At 45.1% G+C, this 8,485-nt stretch overlaps 1 protein-coding gene across 2 annotated transcripts in view; it reads right to left on the reverse strand.

The window, feature by feature from the left end:
- The window catches only part of PGBD2 (piggyBac transposable element derived 2), a 36,707-nt gene extending 32,434 nt beyond the window's left edge, over positions 1 to 4,273 (reverse strand). For both annotated transcript variants that reach the window (XM_025920146.2, XM_086707559.1), the window contains exons 1-2: positions 4,259 to 4,273; positions 1,058 to 1,179 (exon numbers count right to left, since the gene is read on the reverse strand). The gene's annotated coding sequence lies outside the window, so the exon portion shown is untranslated. The remainder of the gene's footprint in view (positions 1 to 1,057; positions 1,180 to 4,258) is intronic.
- Positions 4,274 to 8,485: the final 4,212 nt, after the last annotated feature.

The raw sequence follows: 8,485 nt of genomic DNA on the forward strand, positions 1-8,485 counted from the left end.
TTCTTAGTTCATCAGAAGAAACTCATAAATAGAAAAAGTTATCTGTAACAAATATAAGGGATTAGTATCTAGGAGACCCAAAGAATCTAAGATACACAAAGAAATCAGAGGAACAATTAAGAAAAACACAAATAACACAACAGGAAAATGGGTAAAAGGATATCAGCAGGTATTTCTCAAAGGAAATACAAACAGCATGCAAACATGAAAAGACAGTCAATCTCATTACTATTAGGGAAATAAAAATTTCAATCACGATTGAGGTATCATTTCACACATCACTTCACTAGGTTGGCAAAAATTTTAAAGGCAGACATTATCAAGTATTGGAGAGGACCATGAGTCATACAAGAGGCCTCAGTGCTGGAAGGAGTGTAAAAGGTGCATTAGTATCTATGCCCAAACCCACACCCAGCAATCCACCCCAAGTATTTACCCTAGGGCAAGAGTTCTCAGCCTCAGCAATGACACTGGGGACTAAACAATTCTTCAGTGTGTGGGAGGGCTGGAGATGGGGAGGCTGTCCTGTGCATTACAGAATGTTTAGCAGCATGCATGACCTCTACCCATTAGAGACAGTAGCACCTCACTTGCCAGTTATGACAACAAAAAAGGATCTCCCTTTTTTTGTTGTATTATGAAATACAACAAAAAAAGTGAATGAAGAACTTCAGCCACACACACCACTGAATGAATTGCAAAAAAATTCATTAGCAAAAAAAACCCACATACTTCATTGCATGCATTCATTTTATAAGGACCAAAAAGGTAAACAAAACTAAAGTATATATTATCTGGAAATACACACATACACATGGTAAAACCATAAAGAAATGCAAGGAAATGATTAAAAGATACTTCAGGACAGTGGTTACCTCTGAAGAGAAAAGATGAACTGGAGCAGACAGATAAATGACTTCTAAGGTTTGGATAAGGTTCCATTTCTTAAACTGAGCAGGATATTGAACATTGTTTCATTATTTTTGTTCACATGCATTTTATATATTTTTTGCACACTCACACAGACACACACAAAGGCACAAGGATATTTGCACACCTGTGAGCAAATACTAGCGAGTTGATCCACTCTGTGCCCCTCAGGAAGACTGCTGTCTGCGGTGATGGAGTGGCAGGCAGAAGGTATTCTGTGGTGTTCCAGAACACATGTATCTTGCACAACTAGAGGAAGAAAATTAGAAAACAGTTATCTCCCCACTCTATAGTCTCATGAAGAGTCTCTTTACAGAATCCTTATTTCTCAAAGCCCAGCCAGCCCACATCCCAGCTTGTCCACACAGCGTCTCTGACCACCTCACCTCTTCCTCTGGTCTACTTGACACTGCATATAAATTCCCCTACAGCCCAACCACACAAGATGCAGGCATCACGGAAACAAGTCCCACAAGCCCTTAGTGTATCTGAGTATGTGACTATAACCTCTATGGGCCTCCCACCTCCCTTCTCCTCTGACCTTCCTCAGCACTCAGGCAGGCTGGCTATAGATGCTAGGTGTCTAAACAGTAGGAGAAAGACCTTGGTCCTTCAACCCCTCTCCCCACCTCCCATTCACAAATCTGCACCCTGGTAAGAATGTAGACCATGGAGCCACCAGTGGCAAGCTCTGTAACAATGGGTAAGTCGCTAACCTTGTCTGTGCCCACATCTCCTCACCTATAAAATGATATCTTCATGGTACCAATCCTAGTGGGGTCACTGTGAAGAGAAGAGTCAAGGCATGTGAAGCACATACAAGGGGCCTGGCTCTAAAAGTGTTAGCTATCATTTGAGATCCACAATCCCTCCCCCACAATTCTCAGAAGTCACAAATGCTGTGAAAACTGAACAATTCTTCAAAATGTACCAACAAACTCTGGCAGCAAAATCTAAAATGATGTGAGGCTCTCTGCAATCTCTATTTCTAACTGTAGGTATCCATACATTTTGCAGAAATCCTGTGTTTGATTAGGGGTGCTTTAGTATGACTTTGATAAAATCCAAACACGTCTGGCCAGTTTGGGGTCAGATAATGTGACCTGGTTACCATTTCACAGTCATGCTAACCCTCAGCAGCTCAGCTCATTACCTTTTTCTCTGTTGTGCCCTAGGCGGTCCTCTTCCACTCACTGACATTCAGTGACAGCCCCCAATCAGTCATTCTGACACTGGCCCATCCTCACAATCTGCCAAGAACCTTCCCAGATCACAACTGCACAGGCCTTGGTATTAGATCAAGGCCACTAAACAGCCTGGTCCTGAGCCTTCCCCTACCGAGCCCCTGCCTAGGCTCAGGCCACCCTATGTCCTGCAATGTTCTTATCTAAGTCAAGAGTTACTGCATGTTGACCTCACCAAGTGCCCCCATGGCCAGGCAGTTGCCTGGTAAATTTATTCACCTTTATATCCCCAGAAGCCAACACAACTCCTGGCATGCAGTATGCACCCAATAAATACTTGCCGAACTGAACAAATGAGCAAATGGCCATAGTTCAGGGAACCTAATCCACCTTATCAGGCCTTCATTTTCATCTTCACCTTTTGACTTTCAGTCACTTATTCAGAACAGAACTAGGAACTCTTGATATATGATTGACCCTTACCAAAATATACTTATAAAGATTCTCTGAAACTGTGAGAAATAAGCCCTCTATTTTTTTTTTTTTTTTTTTTTTTTAGCAAAGGAATATCTTTAAAGATTATAGGCAGAATACAACACAATCACTTGGACATTTTAACAAGCTTATTCTGACTGTGGTGCAGCCAACTGAGGGCACCAAAGCAAGTACAGGTAGACAAAAGGCAGGATGGTGGTTCCCATAGAGAAAAGTGGGCCAGCCCAGGGAGAACTCAAAAAGGTAACCAAATCTGTATTGACTGCAGGCTAGAGCTGGGGGAAGAGCTGACAAGGGATGCCTTCCCCAGGAGTGTCTGGGTGGCTAGGGTAAGGTGATGTCATTCACAGAAATTGGGGGCACTAGAAGAGGACCAGATGTGAGTGAGCTCAAGGTGCCTTATGCTCATATTGAGACAGAAACGCTTTTGAGATAACCCAGAAATGTATCATGTAGGCCACAGGCTAAGCAAGTCTGGGACAGAGAAATGACCTGGGCTGGACCTGGGTTTGCTCAAAACCACAACAATCCTTAAAGCCACAAGAGATCACCCAGGGAAGATGCCCAGACTGAAAGAGAAGATGGCCAAGGAGGGCATCTTCAGAGATTTGAGGACAAAAGGAGATAGGCCTGATAAGTAGAAGGAGAATCAAGAGAGGCTGGCTAGGACCAGGATGGGTCAAGGCACAGAGGATGACCAAAGCTGCCACTCTCTATTGGGCCTGGCAGGGAGGAAGAAAAGACCCTCTGATTTGAGATCTGGTGCTTCCAATGCCACTCTGAAGGGGAGAGAGAGCCTCTACTGGTTAAAATGTAAGTTTGTCCAATAAGACAACTAAATGCAACTAAATGCTGACTTGGATCCTATACCACAGAAAAGAAATGGGCTAGACAAACAGACTGATCTGAATAGAACCTGTAGATGTTAGTGTCCTAGTTTTGCGGTTCTGTTAAATTAGATGTTAGCATTTGGGGAGTCCAAGTGAATAGAACGAGAATTATTTGTACTAGTTTCTAAACTTTTTCTTAATTCTGAAATTATTTCGAAAATATTTCTTTAATAAGACATTTTACAAATGTAAATGCCTCAAAGTTGAGCCACGTGCAAAACGGCTGGGGAAAAGCCTTTGTGAGACACCAGCCCCCTCCCCTCCTCTTCCCCATTACAAAATCAAACGGAGAATAGGAAAACAAAAGGCACTCCGCGACCGCAGAGGCAGGCAGAAGCACCCAGCAAGTCCCCGCTCAGGGTCACCCCTCCCTGAGGGTGCTCCCTCCCCTGAGGGAGCGCGGCCCGAGACTCGCCCCCTACCAGGTCTCTCCGCAGCCGGGACTCCGCCCACAGGTGGCGACCACTCAACTCCCGTACATCCTGCTTCAGCGCATTCCCGCCCAGCCCAAAGGTTCTAGGTTCTCTTGGCTGAATCCGCACCGCCCTCAGCCCGCCTCCCGCCCTACAGCGGGAGTGCCGCTGTTCGGCCTTAGAAGCCCAGAAGCCCATTGTCCCCATACCAGTCCCTCGTAACCACTATCCGCGCGCGGCGCTGAGGGCCAAAGCCTGGGATGCCGTTGAGAAAACGCAACGCCAGGCCCCACCGCTCCCGAACCCAAACCAGGGCGGTCCGCAACGCGAGCGGGCCGACGCCTACCTGCGCGCCGTGCGGGCTGAAGTCTCGCTGAGCTGCGCTGGACACAGCGCGAGGCAGGGAACCCCAAAGCGCGGGCCGCGCCCGCCTCGGGCGTCGCGGCCGCGCAACGTCCGGCACCAGAGCGCTCTGGGCGCCTGGGCTTGCCTTCTGTGTCCCGCCCCAGTCACGCCCCCACCACGCCCCGACCCGAGCAACCACAGAGAGGCCAGGGCCTCCGCAGAGCCTAGAGGGACCTTGGAAGTAGCTCCGCGAGCCGGTCTGAGCTACAGAAGTGTCCGTAGAATCTCCTGTTTGCTCCGCTCACACCGCTCTCTCCCGTGCTAGTCTAGGCACTTTTCTCGCCCCTGGTCACAAAAGCAGGAGGCTTTTTTCTATCTAGGATGGTGGTTCTGTAAACAGAATGAGTTAGGGGGGGCCTCTGGAAAAGTACAAACTTCGCTTTCTCTACATAAGAAAAGTTATTTTAAGACCCTGACCATATTGTGAAAGAATTTAAAAGCAAATAGCCGCTATCAAGCCAGAAGATACCCTAGTCACGTAAGGGACAATATAATCAGTGCTAAAACTCCCAGTGCTGACTCAAAAGTGAAGACTGACCTGACACACATACTTGAGTTAACTTTACAGAATCTAAACCACTTTGAGCACTCAGGTACAAGACTTACTGGAGCCATTGAACTAATAATGCTCACCTGGTTGGACCTTGTGAGTTCAACCTGGAGACAGTCAACTTAAGATGACTTTTACCCTAATTCCTTGTTGTCTTCCCCATTGTGCAAGCCTTTCAGGAGTATGCACGCTCCCTTAGCTTAAAATTTACCCAATTTTGTTGTTCAAGGAGACTCTCTTGGGAAAGACCACCCTTTACCTGTTTCAAGTAAAACTCTTACTCTTCCTATTCTTTGGGTTCGTTGTGTATTTTGGCTCCACTTCCACCAAGAGGTGAACTTAGTTTTGGGTAACAGTTTTCCAGACCAATAGCTGCTTCACCTGGGAACTTGGTAAAAAAGCAAATCCTGGAGTTCCACCCCAAACCTACTGAATCAGAAACTGAGGGCAGGCCCAACATCCCTTGAGGTGATCCTGATACAAAGTAGGTTTTGAAAACCACTGGTCTGTGACAAGTTTTCTCAACCTCCATACTCTGGACATTTTGGCCTGTATAATTCTCTGTTGTGGGGGTCTGTCCTGTGCTTTATGGGTAGAGTCACCATAAAATACAAGGTGACCAGTTAAATTTGATTTTCAGCTAAACAACAGTGTTAATTTAAGATTCAAATTTAACTGAGAGTCCTGTATTTTATTTGGGGACACTACCCTACATGTATTTTTATTTGCTAAATCTGAAAATTCTGATTATAGGATATTTGAACATCCCTGGCCTCTACCTGTTAGGTGCCAGTAGCACACCACACCCTTGCCCCTCCAGTTATGACCACTAAAACTGTCTCCAGTATGCTCATTGTTAAATAAAAAATTCATTTGACTAAATTTAAAGATCTAAGTTGTTTTATTAAATCATTCACAAATTGGGGAGCATTCCCTCTAGCAAATGAAGGAAAGTTCTGAGGAGTTATACAAAATTGAAGTTTTTTATAGAAGAAAGGTGGGGCAAGAAAATTACTAGCAAAGGAAAAGGATTGTTCCTAGAAAGACCACTTTCCTTGTGGGTAAAGGCAAGGGATTTTATTGTGGAATTGACCTCATCTGCCTTTGGGAGATGGAGAGGGCCTATTATGGAAAACTGGCACTGATCAAAAAAATTCCTGACTTACCAGTAAACAAACACTACATTTCTGGGGGAGGTTGAAATTGCAATTTTTAAATTTTTTTTGTTTACAATTTATTTTCTTTTTTCTGTTTTAAATTTTTTTAACATTTATTTATTTTTGAGAGACAGAGGCAGAGCATGACCAGGGGAGGGGGAGAGAGAGAGAGAGAGAGAGAGATACAGAATCTGAAGCAGGCTCCAGGTTCTGAGCTGTTTGTTAGCCCAGAGCCTGATGCGGTGCTCGATGCAGGGCTCGAACTCAGAACTGCAAGACCATGCATGACCCGAGCTGAAGTTGGACGCTCAACTAACTGAGCCACCCAGGTGCCACCCAGGTGCCACCCAGGTGCCCCTATTTTCTTTCTTTAAGAAATCTCCACACCCAATGTGGGGCTCAAACTCATAACCCTGAGATCAAGAGTTGCATGCTCTACTGATGAAGTCATCCAGGCACCCCAAATCTGCAATTAGATTGGTATTAATCCCCAATGTAGGAACTCAATGTAAGTGACACATTTTGAGCCTGTGGTTTCCTTTTTAACACCAAGGAGGCAAAATTCCTCCTCTACTCCAACCCACCTCTACCTTCACAGCTTGAGAATTACTGCTTTATGAGATACATGGGACAGCGTACTTCACAGAAAAGGGTGACTTGGCCTCAAAGGCTCTGTCTAAACACAAATATTCTTGGGAACAACCTATGTTAAACATCCAAGAGAGTCAAGTAGCAAAGGTTTTGCATTTGCTTGTCTACCCTGGCAATTCTCCAGAAGATATTTTTTGTTTGGTTGGTTTTGTCACTGTTTGTAAAAATAAAATCAAAATGGTGTCACTTAAGTTAAGGCCTGAAGTCAGTAAACCAACAATTATTACCTAACCTAACTGCAGTTTCAACTCTGCAGAAATGTAAACTTTAATCAGTCAACATGGGGATTTCCTGGTCAGCACTAGGAAATTTACTGAGAGACCCTGTCAGTACCCCTTAGGAGGACAACCTTGTCTAAAATAATGGGTTCATGGACAATAATTTCCTTTTTGTCAATACCTCTCTATCTTTAAAAACCTTTCCCAGGGTGCCTGGGTGGCTCAGTTGGTTAGCATCTGACTTCAGCTCAGGATATGATCTCATGGTTTGGTTCAGTTCCTGACCTCAAGCCCACATCAGCGCAGAGCCCACCTTGGATCTTCTGCCCCCACCCCCCGCCCCTACCCCACTCATTCATGCTTTCTCTCTCTCTCTCTCAAAAATATGGGGCGCCTGGGTGGCGCAGTCGGTTAAGCGTCCGGCTTCAGCCAGGTCACGATCTCGCGGTCCGTGAGTTCGAGCCCCGCGTCAGGCTCTGGGCTGATGGCTCAGAGCCGGGAGCCTGTTTCCGATTCTGTGTCTCCCTCTCTCTCTGCCCCTCCCCCGTTCATGCTCTGTCTCTCTCTATCCCAAAAATAAATAAACGTTGAAAAAAAAAATTAAAAAAAAAATAAATAAATTAAAAAACGTTTAATTTTTTTTCCCTTTTCTGTAGACCTTTGGAACTCCCCTCTACTTTCCAGACAGGATGCTGTGTGATTCATGAATCAATATATAAAGCCAATTAGATTTTTAAATTTATTCTGTTGAGTTTTTGTTATTTAACAGATTTGGTATCAGCAGTGTCATTCGAAGCAAACTTTTGGCAACATTCAGGGACAATGCAAATAAATAAATAAATAAATAAATAAGCATGCTCTCCATGAATCCTTTGAAGTCCCTGTCCTTCTCACATTTCCAAGGGCTATAAGTAAGTTCTTCTCAGTTCTGACTTCCACACTTTCTGCATTCAAACTTTCAAATCTAATTGGCATTCTTTTACAAGGCACATCAACTTGAGCTGCCAGGAGATATTCCCAGAGGCAACTGAGCTTCCATAAATATGGAACCCAGTTGATCTGCCATGTTTGCCTGGTGCCCAACTGAGCTGGCAGAGGATGTTGCCAGGGCCAAACTCTAACCTTTCAGACCACAATTGCCTGGGTAGAAAACCTCAACAGTTTCCATGGGAATTGGTGATAGTGTGCACACAAGGCATTCTTGTGACCAGGAGGCACTAACATTTTGTGGTTACTGTCAATACATTAAGGTGCACACGTGGGGCGCCTGGGTGGCTCAGTCAGTTAAGCGTCTGCCTTCAGCTCAGGTCATGGTCTTGCGGTCTGTGGGTTCGAGCCCCGCGTTGGGCTCTGTGCTGACAGCTCAGAGCCTGGAGCCTGTTTCAGATTCTATGTCTCCCTCTCTCTCTGACCCTCCCCTGTTCATGCTCTGGTCATGGAATGGGTTAGGTTCACACTAGTTTGCCCGCCAACTGCAAGAAAATCTCCATGCAACAAGATATATTGTAAAACATGCACAATCCTCCATCCAGTGGCACATCCCTTTTAGATAGTAGTTCAAGTCTGAGAAACCCAAAGGCTTAGCTAATGGA

The sequence above is a fragment of the Puma concolor genome, chromosome A1 (assembly GCF_028749965.1).
Source record: "Puma concolor isolate L17-30 chromosome A1, mPumCon1.1.hap2, whole genome shotgun sequence".
Lineage (NCBI taxonomy): Eukaryota > Metazoa > Chordata > Mammalia > Carnivora > Felidae > Puma > Puma concolor.